Source organism: Mus pahari, chromosome 2 (assembly GCF_900095145.1).
Source record: "Mus pahari chromosome 2, PAHARI_EIJ_v1.1, whole genome shotgun sequence".
NCBI lineage: Eukaryota > Metazoa > Chordata > Mammalia > Rodentia > Muridae > Mus > Mus pahari.
The window spans coordinates 91317597-91330812 of record NC_034591.1 but is presented as its reverse complement, the minus strand read 5'-3'; the positions used below and the strand labels follow the sequence as shown (position 1 = coordinate 91330812).

The following is a 13216-nucleotide window of genomic DNA, read 5'->3' as shown; positions in this document are numbered from 1 at the left end:
AGGTGTCAACTGTGAACTGAAAACTAACAGTAAAAAACAACATGGAGAATCCTGGTAGCCTGGAAACAGGATTAGGAAACTTCATGAGTGTGAAGGAAGGAAGTGTCCTGACAAACTGCTAACTACTTGACAAATATGCCTTGGGCCGGCTCTTCCTGACACAAGGAATATGTCTTCTTTCATCATTGTCAAGCATTTAAAGCACTTTGTAAGATGCAAGTCTAAAGATAACCTTGCTTTGTTTTGCTCATGCATTCATTTCTGAAGATGGGAAGGAGCGAGCGGTGGGAAATACTTCATGCTCAGACTCTGGTAGGATCTGGACTGAATAATATGAAGGTGTAAAACTGAAGACCCACGAGGAGCTCTCTTATACAAACTGACTCAGAGGAGTCTCTCTCTCTCTCTCTCTCTCTCTCTCTCTCTCTCTCTCTCTCTCTCTCTCTCTCTCTCTCTCTCTCTCTCTCTCTCTCTCTCTCACACACACGCACACACACACACACACACACACACACAAACACACACACACACACGATTCCATTCTCAATCTTCCAGCACTGAATGGACATGTTCAGGATTTCACTGAGAAAGGCCCAGAGAAGGGGGTAGGGGGATAGAAGTGGAAGGAGGAACAGAGGAGGAGGAGGAGAAGGAAGAGAAAGAGGAGAAAAAGGAGGAGAAGGAAGGAGAGAGGAGGCTATCAGGGAGCAATGAGCTTCTCAGGAAGAGCTGCAGGCACTGTGGACTTTTCAGAACACTGTGACTGTACCGACTACTACTAGGAATCTGCCTTGTAAACACTCAGGGTGGCAGCTACTCCACTTGTGATAAAAAAGAATATGAGAGAACAGATTAAAATTCTGCCCTCCAGGGAACAAAAAAAAGAAGAAAAAATTTCATCTCCCCCAATAGACATAGTCAGAGATCCGAAACAGAATCAAATTGCAGAGATCCGAAACAGAAAGATATGATGAATATCAGTGGGAAATGAAAAATAGAGACAATAAACTCTGAGTCTAGGGAATAAAGAAATCCAAAAAGTCAGGTAAAAAGGGTATGGGGAGTTGCTGTGAAAAGAATGAGATTCTTGAAGAAGGAGCCGGTATGTTTCTCTCATAAACTGTAGGCCAGCTGAGGACAAGCATACTCCTGCCTGAGCAAGTGTAGCCCTTCGTTATTCCCTCCACAGAGTCTTGCTCCACACACCAAGGGCAGACGCGGCGTGGCTTTGCATGCCCACCTCACAGATCAGCTGCCCTTGCCTCACCATGAGCTCAAAATAGAGAGTCTTTTCTCACTCTTTCTCTGACCTTAATCAGGGAGTAACATCTTCCACTTTCTCCAATCCAGGACGTGTAAGCCCTTTGCTGTTTCTTCAGTAAAATCCAAAGGTCAAGAAGTTAGGGAAAGACTGTGTTTTGTGATGTAAGGTCCTTTGACAGTCTCTCATGGCAAAACCTTGAGTGCATTTGTTGAGCTAGTGTGTGTTCCAGCATTTATGCTTTAGGCTGAATGTGAACTCTAGTCTCTCGGAGAGCCAGGGCACATTTTAACATCCTTCTCAGTTTTCAGACTTACCACCAGCACCAGGAGATGATCCATGAACCAGAGAGTCTCTGGGGTCAAGGTCAGGCTTGAAGATGTAACAAAACAAGCCCCTACACTCTACCAACACTAAGAGTTCATCAGCAACTGAGCCAACCTAACTAGAATGGGCACAGGTAATAGCTATACTAGCTGACTTCAGCCTTCTCCCCACGGTTTTTATCCATCCAGGCCTCCAGCCTATAGGATGGTACTATTCATATTGGTGGAGTATTTTCTCTTTAGCTAGTCCTCTCCAGAAACTCCCTCACAGATACAATGATTGCTAATCTTTTGGAGACTTCCAAGAGGACAGTCGGGATAAACCATCACAGCTAGCTCTGATAGGAGCTAAAATGTCTGAAACCTTAAAGCCATGTTTCTGTGGGTATAGTAATATACCAAGGATGCTTAATACATATAGTATAGGAGGGCAGGAGGAAAGAAGACATAAGGGAGGGGGAAAGGTATAGAACATGATCTACTAAGTGAGTTTACATCCTCTGTTTGTCCAGGACCTACTCTCGGTAGAGCTCATTTTTAGTCAAGTCCTGTCATTTCCTCTTGGGACATAGGGATTTCTCATTCATCTCCTCTCCCCTTTTAAATAAGGTCTTCTTACATCCAAAGATAAAAGATCTAGGTCCATGTTAACTGCCATTTCCTCTGATTCTCCAGTCTGTCAGACTCTCTAAGAATAAAGCACGTTTGTTCTATTTTACATAATGCTACACCTCAAAGCCACAGCAGCTAAGGACTGAGGAGAGAGCGACAGGCATGGATCTTCACAGAGCAATGAAGTTCAGTCCCACGTGTCACCAACCCTTTAGTTTCAGTGCAGACAAAAACGACTTACCCTGGCTCTGGATTAAAACTCTGCTGTAGGCAGAACTAAGCACAGGGGCTGGAGGGGAGGGGACTTCTGGGATACTTCGGCTGTCCATTCTCCAGGTCAGGTAAGACATGTAAGACTCTAATGCCAAGCTCACTGCCACTGCTCCTAGAATTTCCACTCTGAGGATTAGATGATGCCATTATTTCTGAAAGAATGCCCTGTGTCAGTTGCTGAAGTTAAGCTGTTAAAAAAGAATGAGGAGGGGGGAGAGAGAAATAGAAAGAGACAGAGAGAGAGACAGACAGAGAGAGAGAGAGAGAGAGACAGAGGCAGAGATTCAGAGATGAAGGCAGAGAGAGAGAGAGAGAGAGAGAGAGAGCAAGAGAGAGAGCCTGTTTTTTTCTATTTCAACTTCTCTTTGTGAATTTTTAAAACAAAAAGAATGAAGTTAAAATAAGTTTAAAACTGTTGCTTCTTAAGAACTGGGCTTGACAGAAGATGATCTGGTCAGCCATCATTGGGAAGAGAGGCCCCTTGGTCTTGCAAACTTTATATGCTCCATACAGGGGAATGCCAGGGCCAAGAAGTGGGAGTGAGTGGGTAGGGGAGCAGGGCAGGGTGGGGGGAAGGGTATAGGGGACTTTCGGGATAGCATTTGAAATGTAAATGAAAAAAAATCTAATAAAATAATTTAAAGAAAAAGAGCCATGCTTGAGGATCTACCTGTCCTGTGAGTCCATCACTAAATTTGTTGGTTGTATTAATTAGTATCACCAACTTGACAGGATCTATAATCACCTAGGAGACCAATCTCTAAGCATGTCTGTAAGTGAGTTTCTAAATTTGGTTAATTGAGGTGGTGTCTTAGTTAGGGTTTCTATTCCTGCACAACATCATGACCAAGAAGCAAGTTGAGGAGGAAAAGGTTTATTCGGCTTACATTTCCATACTGCTGTTGATCACTAAAGGATGCAGGACTGGAACTCAGGCAGGTCAGAAAGCAGGAGCTGATGCAGANGCCATGGAGGGATGTTCTTTACTGGCTTGCCTCACTGGCTTGCTCAGCCTGCTCTCTTATAAAACCCAAGACTACCAGCCCAGAGATGGCACCACCCACAAGGGGCCCTCCCACCTTGATCACTAATTGAGAAAGTGCCTTACAGCTGGATCTCATGGAGGCATTTCCCCACCTGAAGCTCCTTTCTCTGTGATAACTCCAGCTGTGTCAAATTGACACAAAACTAGCCAGTACAGGTGGGAAAGCCACCCTAAATGTGAGCGGTGTCATCTATGAGCTGGGAACCCCAAATAAATAAAGGTGGTTAAGCATGAGCCTGGACCACCTCTGCATTCCAACATGAAAATAACATGAGTAGTTGCTTCATGCCGCCGTGGCTGCTTCGCAATGATGGACTGCTCTGTAAGTCTTTGTCTAGGATAGACCTTTGTTCTATATGCTTTTATCGAGTATTTGCCACAACAATGAGAAAAGTAATCAGTGTTCGAGTATTTACACAACTGATAGTGTTCTCAACATTAGGATGGTGCTATAGTGCCTTTTCCTCCGCCTCCAGGTCTCCAACTGCCTTTTCCTTCTCCTCCTCCTCTTCTTTGTCCTCCTCATCTTCCTCCTCTTCCTTCTTCCTCCTTTTCAATAAAAAGTAAATAGGGACTATGTTATTAAAGTCTTATACATTATTTAATAAAATATATATTCTGTCATCAAAATACATCTAGTCGGTCTCATTGAACACGGAGGCAGCTGCCGGGCACTCGTGTGGTCTCGTCGTCAGTGCAGCCAGGCCTACACGCAAGCAACCATGTCTAAGGGACCTGCAGTTGGNATTGATCTTGGCACCACCTACTCCTGTGTGGGTGTCTTCCAGCATGGAAAGGTGGAAATTAGTGCCAATGACCAGGGTAACTGCACCACGCCGAGCTACGTTGCTTTCACGGACACAGAGCGATTAATTGGGGATGCGGCCAAGAATCAGGTTGCAATGAACCCCACCAACACAGTTTTTGATGCCAAATGTCTGATCAGGCGTAGGTTTGATGATGCTGTTNTTCAGTCTGATATGAAGCACTGGCCCTTCATGGTGGTGAATGATGCAGGCAGGCCCAAGGTCCAAGTGGAACACAGATGGGAGACAAAAAGTTTCTACCCAGAGGAAGTGTCCTCCATGGTTCTGACAAAGATGAAGGAAATTGCAGAAGCATACCTCGGAAAGACTGTTACCAATGCCGTAACACAATACCACAGCTTACTTCAATGACTCTCAGCGACAGGCAACAAAAGATGCTGGAACTATTGCGGGCCTCAATGTACTTCGAATCACCAATGAACCAATGGCTGCTGCTATTGCTTATGGCTTGGATAAGAAGGTCAGAGCTGAAAGGAATGTGCTGATTTTTGACTTGGGAGGTGGTACTTTTGATGTGTCAGCCCTCACTATTGAGGATGGAATTTTTAAAGTCAAATCAACAGCTGGAGACACCCACTTGGGTGGAGAAGAATTTGACAACCGAATGGTCAACCATTTCATTGATGAGTTTAAGCGAAAGCACAAGAAGGACATCAGCGAGAACAAGAGAGCTGTCCGCAGTCTCCACACCACCTGTGAGAGGGCCAAGAGCACCCTCTCCTCCAGCACCCAGGCCAGTATTGAGATTGATTCTCTCTATGAGGGAATTGACTTCTATACCTCCATTACCCGGGCTCAGTTTGAGGAATTGAATGCTGACCTGTTCCGTGGCACACTGGACCCTGTAGAGAAGGCCCTTCAAGATGCCAAACTGGATAAGTCACAGATCCATGATACTGTCTTGGTGGGTGGTTCTACAGAATCCCCAAGATTCAGAAACTTCTGCAAGACTTCTTCAATGGAAAAGAACTGAATAAGAGCATTAACCCCGATGAAGCTGTTGCCTATGGTGCAGCTGTCCAGGCAGCCATTCTCTCTGGAGACAAGTCTGGGAATGGTCAGGATTTGCTGCTCTTGGATGTCACTCCTCTTTCCCTTGGTATTNAAACTGCTGGTGGAGTCATGACGGTCCTCATCAAGTGCAATGCCACCATCCCCACCAAGCAGACACAGACTTTCACCACCTACTCTGATAACCAGCCAGGTGTACTCATTCAGATGTATGAAGGTAAAAGGGCCATGACCAAAGACAACAACCTGCTTGGAAAGTTTGAGCTCACAGGCATACCTCCAGCATCCCGTGGGGTTCTTCATATTGAGGTTACTTTTGACATCGATGCCAATGGCATCCTCAATGTTTCTGCTGTAGGTAAGAGCACAGGAAAGGAGAACAAGATCACCATCACCAATGACAAGGGCCCCTTGAGTAAGGAAGACATTGAGCGCATGGTCCAAAAAGCTGAGAAGTACAAGGCTGAGGATGAGAAGCAGAGAGATAAGGTTTCCTCCAAGAATTCACTGGAGTCCTGTGCCTTCAACATGAAAGCAACTGTGGAAGATGAGAAACTTCAAGGCAAGATCAATGATGAGGACAAACAGAAGATTCTTGACAAGTGCAATGAGATCATCAGCTGGCTGGATAAGAACCAGACTGCAGAGAAGGAAGAATTTGAGCATCAGCAGAAAGAACTGGAGAAAGTCTGCAACCCTATCATTACCAAGCTGTACCGGAGTGCTGGTGGCATGCCTGGGGGGATGCCTAGTGACTTCCCTGGTGGAGGAGCTCCCCCTTCTGGTGGTGCTTCTTCAGGCCCCACCATTGAAGAGGTGGATTAAGTCAGTCCAAGAAGAGGGTGGAGCATTGTTCCACAGGGACCCAAAACAAGTAACATGGAATAATAAAATTATTTAAATTGACACCATAAAAAAAATACATCTAGTCTCTCTTTTTTGGAGATTTGAGTGACTTCTGGTTATTAACTGAGGTTCTAAAAACATATGGAATAAACTTAATTCATAAGTGTTAATACATAGCTTTTAATTTTTCCCCTTTGCCTTTATTTCATATTTATTACATATTATGAATATTTTTGCCTGTGAGTAGGCCAGCAAAGGACATCAGGTCCCCTAGAATTAGGGATACAGATGGTTGTGAGCTCCCATATGGTTGCTGGGAGCTGAGCCTGGGTTTCTGGGAGAGTGGGCTCTTTACTGCTGAGACACAGTGCTGTTTACTGCTGTCTTGCCCCTCGATACACAATTCTGATCGTTCATCTAAGATTGAAGTTCCATAAGAGGAACGTCTGGGTGGGATTGGCCAGTTTTGTGTCTTATTCATAATGAGTGAACATTGAGTTATTCTCCAACCCCTGTCAACACCGAATTACCACTCATATTGACCAGAAGATTTTTCCTTCTCCTTGTCTCATGAATATTAAATACTATATTGGCAAACTTTATCCAAATTTGAAAATCAACAAGTCCATAGCTTTAAAAAAATGTTTTAATCTTTTGCAACTTTCTGGTAGTATCTTTGGTTGTTATTATTTTTTCACTGGTCTGTTGGTGCTGTTTTAGTGTCAGGGATTTAACCCACTAAATGGGATGTGGAAAATACTTTTCTACTTTGATTTAGTTTAATAACCAGCCCACAAATCTTTATTTTTAATGTTAAAGAGGGGTCATTTTGTTCACACAGCATCTTTTCTATTCCTAACTCTTTAACAAAGTATGAATATTTCAGTTTATTGTATACTATTAAAACATGCATTTTTATATATTTAATTGTCCCAACATCCCACAAACTAACTAACCTTTTGTTCACTAATTAGAAAGAAGTCAATCACATTCTAAATTCTTGTGCATGCAAGCACCTATTTCAGGATTGTTTGTGTGCTATCCATTAAATTTCCCGCATTTTTACCTCAATATCACAAAATCTGAGTTTAGATTTGAAATATACTTTTCCATCCAGTGAGGCACCACATACTACAAATTTCAAAAGGAATCCTTGGAATTTAGTTGGAGTCATATTAAACTTTTGAAACTGTAGGAACCCATAATATTTTTACAGACTGAGGGTTCCCATTTAAGAATACCACATTTTGATTCATTCAGGGAAATGGTCTTAACCTTTTAGAAATAGCTTCCTGGTGCATTTTATTGTTTTCTTTATCTAGGCCTGCTGTGAAATTTCTCATCAGGGTGAATCACAGCTATGTTCTGTTGTATGACTCGCATAGAGAGCAGCTTCCCTTACATCTCTGAAACAACGGATCACTGAATTACCTGGAGTTATTTCAGATCTAGCCACCTTTTAATAATCTTACTTCTCTAGTTTGTTTTGCACGGCCTCTCCTTTTCTCCATGCCCTGTTCGTGATTGTCCCTTCTGCTCTCTCACTCCATGAGATACGAAATGGTCGCCATCCCTCAGTGGGAGAAGATGTGCCTAATCCTGTAGAGACTTGATGCCCCAGGGTGGGGGGATCCTAGGAGGGAACAACCTCAGAAGTGAAGGGGAAGTGGGTAGGGGAAAGAAATCTTCTTCGAGAGGGGACCGGGAGTGTGTGGGGGGGTAACATTTGGGATAAAAATAAATAAAATAAAATAATTAACTAAAAAGAAAAAAAACAGAAAGAAATGGTTGCCATCTCCCATTGAGGGTTGGGATTTGTGATTGGTCCTGTTCAAGAAAGATGGGTTGATAGAGGGAAGTTTTCAAATACGAGAGCATCTGTCAGAGCCGTGGAATAAGCAACGTCAGTTTTTTCCACTTGAACTCAAAGTACTTTGAAATGTTCAGTAAATTCTCTGAAAACTCTTCCTTCCCATGGCCTTTGCCTTCAAATACACTTGCGTTCCACTTAGCCCTCTCGCTCCCGTTTATTTTCTTCTAGAAAGTCTCTTCATTCCATGATCAGAGTCTTTCCTGTCGAGTGCTCTGGAAGAAAGCTTCTGTTCCTTTATTAGGAAGCCGTATGCACGGCTGGCTCCACACCGAAATCTAAGACAGGAAATGAGTTTCCCCAACACCTCGCCTGGAACTCAGAGTAGCCCCTTGATGTTTAACGCACCGACCTGGGAGGAGGCGCCTTCCTGCATACATTTTGATGCATGTTAATAAAAATAAAATCCAAATGAACAATAATAACACTCACACATTCTCAGACACAGTGACAAGTGTAAAGATAATAATAAAAAGCTCCTCCGTTTCCTTATTCCATTTTTTAAAGCTCCTGTTTGCTACAGTTACAACCACCTGCTGCTCTGTAGCTGAATCAGGGAATAGGTTTGTGCACTAAATTACCAACTCCCAGCTTCCTGGTGGCTTTCCCACTAACAAGCTGCCAAGTCCAGAATGATGGGGCTTCTGTTTTAACTGACAAACAAAACACAACCTGGCCACTCTGAGCAGGCTCCCCACTACCTGCTGCTTCTACAGCTAAGTGGAGAAGTGAATATGAATCACCAAAGCCTGAGACTACCATCTTGATGTAACTGCAAGCACTGCTTCACACACCTTGAGAAACTTCGGAGGGTGGGGGTGTGTATGTGTGTGTGTGTGTGTGTGTGTGTGCGTGTGTGTGTGCGCACACACACACACACACACACACACACGCCATGGTGTCTGTGAGTGTTATGTTTATTCCTGTAGCAATTATCCATGGAAAGTATGAGAAAATTTTAAACCCTGGCAATTCACCCACTGACCTTCCAATTCAAGAACTTACATTGATAAATGTAAAGGGATAGACGAAAAGAGCTGAGAGTGACTCAGTCATATACTTGGCTTTTAACTTCAAAAAGAAGAATATGAAGGCTGGAGAGTTAGTCCAGTGGCTAAAGTGCTTGATCTACAAAGCAAAAGGACCTGAATTTGATGTCTGGAGCTGAGCTAGCTCAGCCCTGTCACACCAGCACTGACTGAAAGCAGGCAGATCTTTGTTAGAGTGCTGCTGGCCAGCCAGACTAGCCAAAATGGCATGTTCCTGATTTTCTGAGAGACCCCGTCTCAAAAAAGTAATGTGGAAGGGAAGTGAGATGGCTTAGTAGATAAAATTATTTGCTACCAAGGCTGAAAGTCCAACTATGAGCCTCAAGATCCAAGTGGTGGAGAGAACACACACACACACACACACACACACACGCACGCACACACACACGCATGCACACACACGCACACACACACACACGCACACGCACGCACACGCGCACGCGCACACTCCCGCAGTGACCTTAACAATGCTCATTTTACTTATCTATTGGAAGCTATTTTGGGTACATGACTTTCCAGTAAGTTTTTAGGTTTTTAATGACTAAGACATATGCACATATTTTGGACAAGTGTTTTCCAGAATATATAGTTTGTAATGCATTCACTCTTGAGTCTTCTTTTTACTCCAGAGTTATTCTTTAGTTGCTGACTAATCTAATGGTAGAATCGATTCCCTTCCTACAAATATTCGTTTTTCAGCTAATATTGTTCGAAAGCAGGTTTACAGCTTCATGTATTTTGCAGTACAAGCTTAATAAAGGTCAGCTATTCAAAAAACCTCAGCAACCCAAACAAAGAAGTGCCTGTTTGTTTGAAACGCAATATAGCTGTTACAGTTTCTCAAAAATGGATATTATAAAGTCCATGAACTACGATGGCGGATGACTTGGCAGAGAGCTGTGCCTCGGGCCCTTCATCCGAGCCTACTCATTCCATCTGAGAGTTTGCTGCAATAAATTTAATCACTGGTGTTTTCGTTTTATTTGATTTTCAGTGGGAAACGGGGAGGGGTTGGTAGGCAAAGCCTGACAGCGGCGAGTGGAGTGGCCATCCTTAATGACAAAGCAAAACCTGAAAAAGCAGCTCAAGAACCCCAGAAAGGGAGCAGCCTGCGCCCACCCTTGGGAGGCATGCTGCGCCTGCATCGAGGGTCAGCAGGAATTCTACATCTCTCCAGAAGCAAAGCAAACTGGAACAGATGGAGCGCGCTGCCCTGCTCAGGGTCACATGGGGAATTACACAGACTTTGGGTTAAATACTGTTTAAAGGGGTAGGTTTAATGAATCACCTCCCTACTCTTCAGAAGCCACCCATCAGACTCACTCTGGGCCTTGAACTTCCAGCCTTCAAAGCTTGTTCGTTCTAGTCTGTTAACACCAAATCACTGACAGCTTGTAAGGGGGGCAATAGCAAACCGAAGGAGGAACCTTCCTGACCTCTACTGACTATTTACAGAGCAAAGCTCCAAGCCTCTCTTTAAAACAGTAATATGTGCTAATAATGATTTTTCCCTCTCCCTCCTTTCTTCCTCCTGCCCCTCCTCATTTTCTTCCTCTCCCTCCTTACCTTTGTTCACTCCTCCCCTCTCTTCCTCAGCCTCCTCCCCCACCTCACCTGTATTATAAAGAGAAAGAACAAAACATCTCTTGCAGCAGACATTTGCTCTGATTTTCTATGAGCAAAGTCATCATCGGCCCCTCCCCGAAACTATAAAATGACAAGGAAATGTCTTCTTTCTTAGTCCTGCCTTCCAGGGATGAGAGCCCTCGCCTACAGAGAGATGTCACTAATTGATCTGCAGATCCAAGCAGTGTGCCCAGGTCACTGCTTCTGTATCTTGTGGCTTCTCTGCTTCTTGTGAATGTGGTCACATAACTCCTGTCAGATTTCTTGGACTGAGTTTCAGCAAGACAAGTGAGTATCACACTTGGCTGGGGTGTCTGTTGCTTTCTATGGGTATTCGAGACATTTAAGAGTGTGCGATATGCTTACAGCTGGCTTTAGGATAGTAACCATTTTATAACTTTTCTGATGTCAGCCCTAGAATATACTCAATACACATTTGGTGATCTCTGAGCTTATATTAACAGTTAGAATCTAGAAGGATGCTGATCACCAACCAGGAAGTATCAATCATCCAAGCCCTTAACTGAACAGAAGGCAGTAAAGTTACCTTCTCAAGTCTCTAAGAAGAGGAGGGGGGGCAGAGAATATGAAGTATGCCCTTTCTTCTCAATGACTTTCTCTGTGATTCAAGTCCCTGATTGAGAAACGAGTTGCCAATCTTCTGTACAGTGATTGTCTTAGAACAGTGATTCTCACTAGGGGTGAGTGGCTCCATATGCCACCACTTCAATCATGGGTCACTTGGCAGTGCCTGAGCCATTTCCACTTGTCATCCTGGAGGATAAAGGACAGAAATGCAGCTAAACCTTCTGCAATGCATGAGGCACTCTTTCAAAACAAAGAACTCTGGGCTCAAATGTCAATAGAGATAGAGTTGAGAGCCTCTATTTAAGAGGCTTAATGGAGCAAGGGGACAGAATACAAATGAGACAGGACCTGTAAATGCCTTGGTGTTTCAGACTAGTCAAGTAGGAGGTCATCCCTGAAGTGGGGTTATTTTATCTTGCCAACCAATTTCTTTGGCATCTTTCAGCCAGGGGAAGGCAACAGCAAAATCCTCAGGTAAGCTGACCAGTGTTTGCCTGACTCTATTTTCTCTCTTTTCCCCCTTCAGGGTCCTCAGCCCATCCATACTTCCAACATCTGAAAGTCCTCCAAGTTCTTCAGGAGACTCTGGATCATCCATACCTGGACTCTGTCCTATTCATCTCCAGAAGCAATCATAAGCAGAATCAGAAAAAAGAAAAAGAAATCAGAGCAAAAGTTTAGCTTTTTGCCTTAACAGAACTTTCCCTTGACTACTAAGGAATGCTTAGCTGCTTTCTCTAAAGGTAGGTTAGTAACAATCCTAACACTAAGTATGAATTCCATTTTACAATCAAGGAAACAAAGCTTCGTAGAGGTTAAATAACAGGCAAGTTCTCTCAGAGCTAGCAACAGATATCAAAAGGCCAACATTCATATGTGCTCTGGATTCACACCCCATTTATTATCCCTAACGTTCCCATTCTAAAGTCATACCAAGCTATATGCAGATTATTTTTATTTATATCTAAAATGATTGAGACTAAATTCATAAGTGATTTAAATTATCATCATCATCTTTAGTCCATGTATTAGTGAAGCTCCTTTGATTGTAAGTTACAGGAACAAATCTGGTGTAGACACAATCTACACCAGTTGTCAGTTTGTTCCAGGGAATATAAGGAAAGGAGGTGGTAGGTGGGGGCAGAGAATATGAAGTATGCTCTTTCTTCTCACTGGTTTTTTCTGTAATTCAAAACCCTTATTAAAAACGAGTTGCCAATCTTTTGTAAAGTGATTGTCTTAGAACAGTGATTCTATGTTTGCTAAGATGTTCCTTCTGCTTTTGTTCTCTTCTTACTTTCAATCCGAATGAACTTTCTCAGCCTTCTTGTTTCTTTCGATTAAAGAAAGCATAGCTACCCCACAGCCTGCCACAACACATGCTGTGATTGTGTTGTTTCAGAACCACCAGTCATTCATTCATCATCTCTTCTTTATCGTTTCATCCCCACTCACCCAAAAAAATAATCCTAGAGAAGAGGATGTGATGAGTCCCAGTTTCAGATCAATGCCAACTTTCACCAAAGAAAGCAAACATGGGTCTGGAGACCCCCACCCTCATCCCACCTGTGGATAAGAAAGGGACGGTGGCTCTTAGAAAAGTCTGCCTCACTGGCTCACAATAGGGGAAGCCCCAGTGCGATCAGACTAACACTCCAGAGCCCTTTGGGAAGATTAACTAACACAGGCACTTAACAGAGAATTGAGTAAAGCAGAATTTTCAATGACAGGTGTTAATAGCCATTTTATTTTCCTGTTACATCTAATTTTTGATAAGTTAAACAATGGCACTGATTAGAAGACCCTTGAGTTCCTGAACTGAAACTCAAGATCACTCCTTCCATGGTCTTACAAGATCTATTTACTGTTTGAACTCCAATCA

The 13216-nt window shown here is 43.3% G+C and overlaps 1 pseudogene across 1 annotated transcript; it reads left to right on the top strand.

Moving 5' to 3' along the window:
* Positions 1 to 4178: 4178 nt before the first annotated feature.
* LOC110316226 lies at positions 4179 to 6265 on the top strand (annotated as a pseudogene). Its single transcript, XR_002380259.2, has one exon. The product of XR_002380259.2 is annotated as a heat shock cognate 71 kDa protein pseudogene (transcript).
* The last annotated feature ends 6951 nt before the right edge of the window (positions 6266 to 13216 follow it).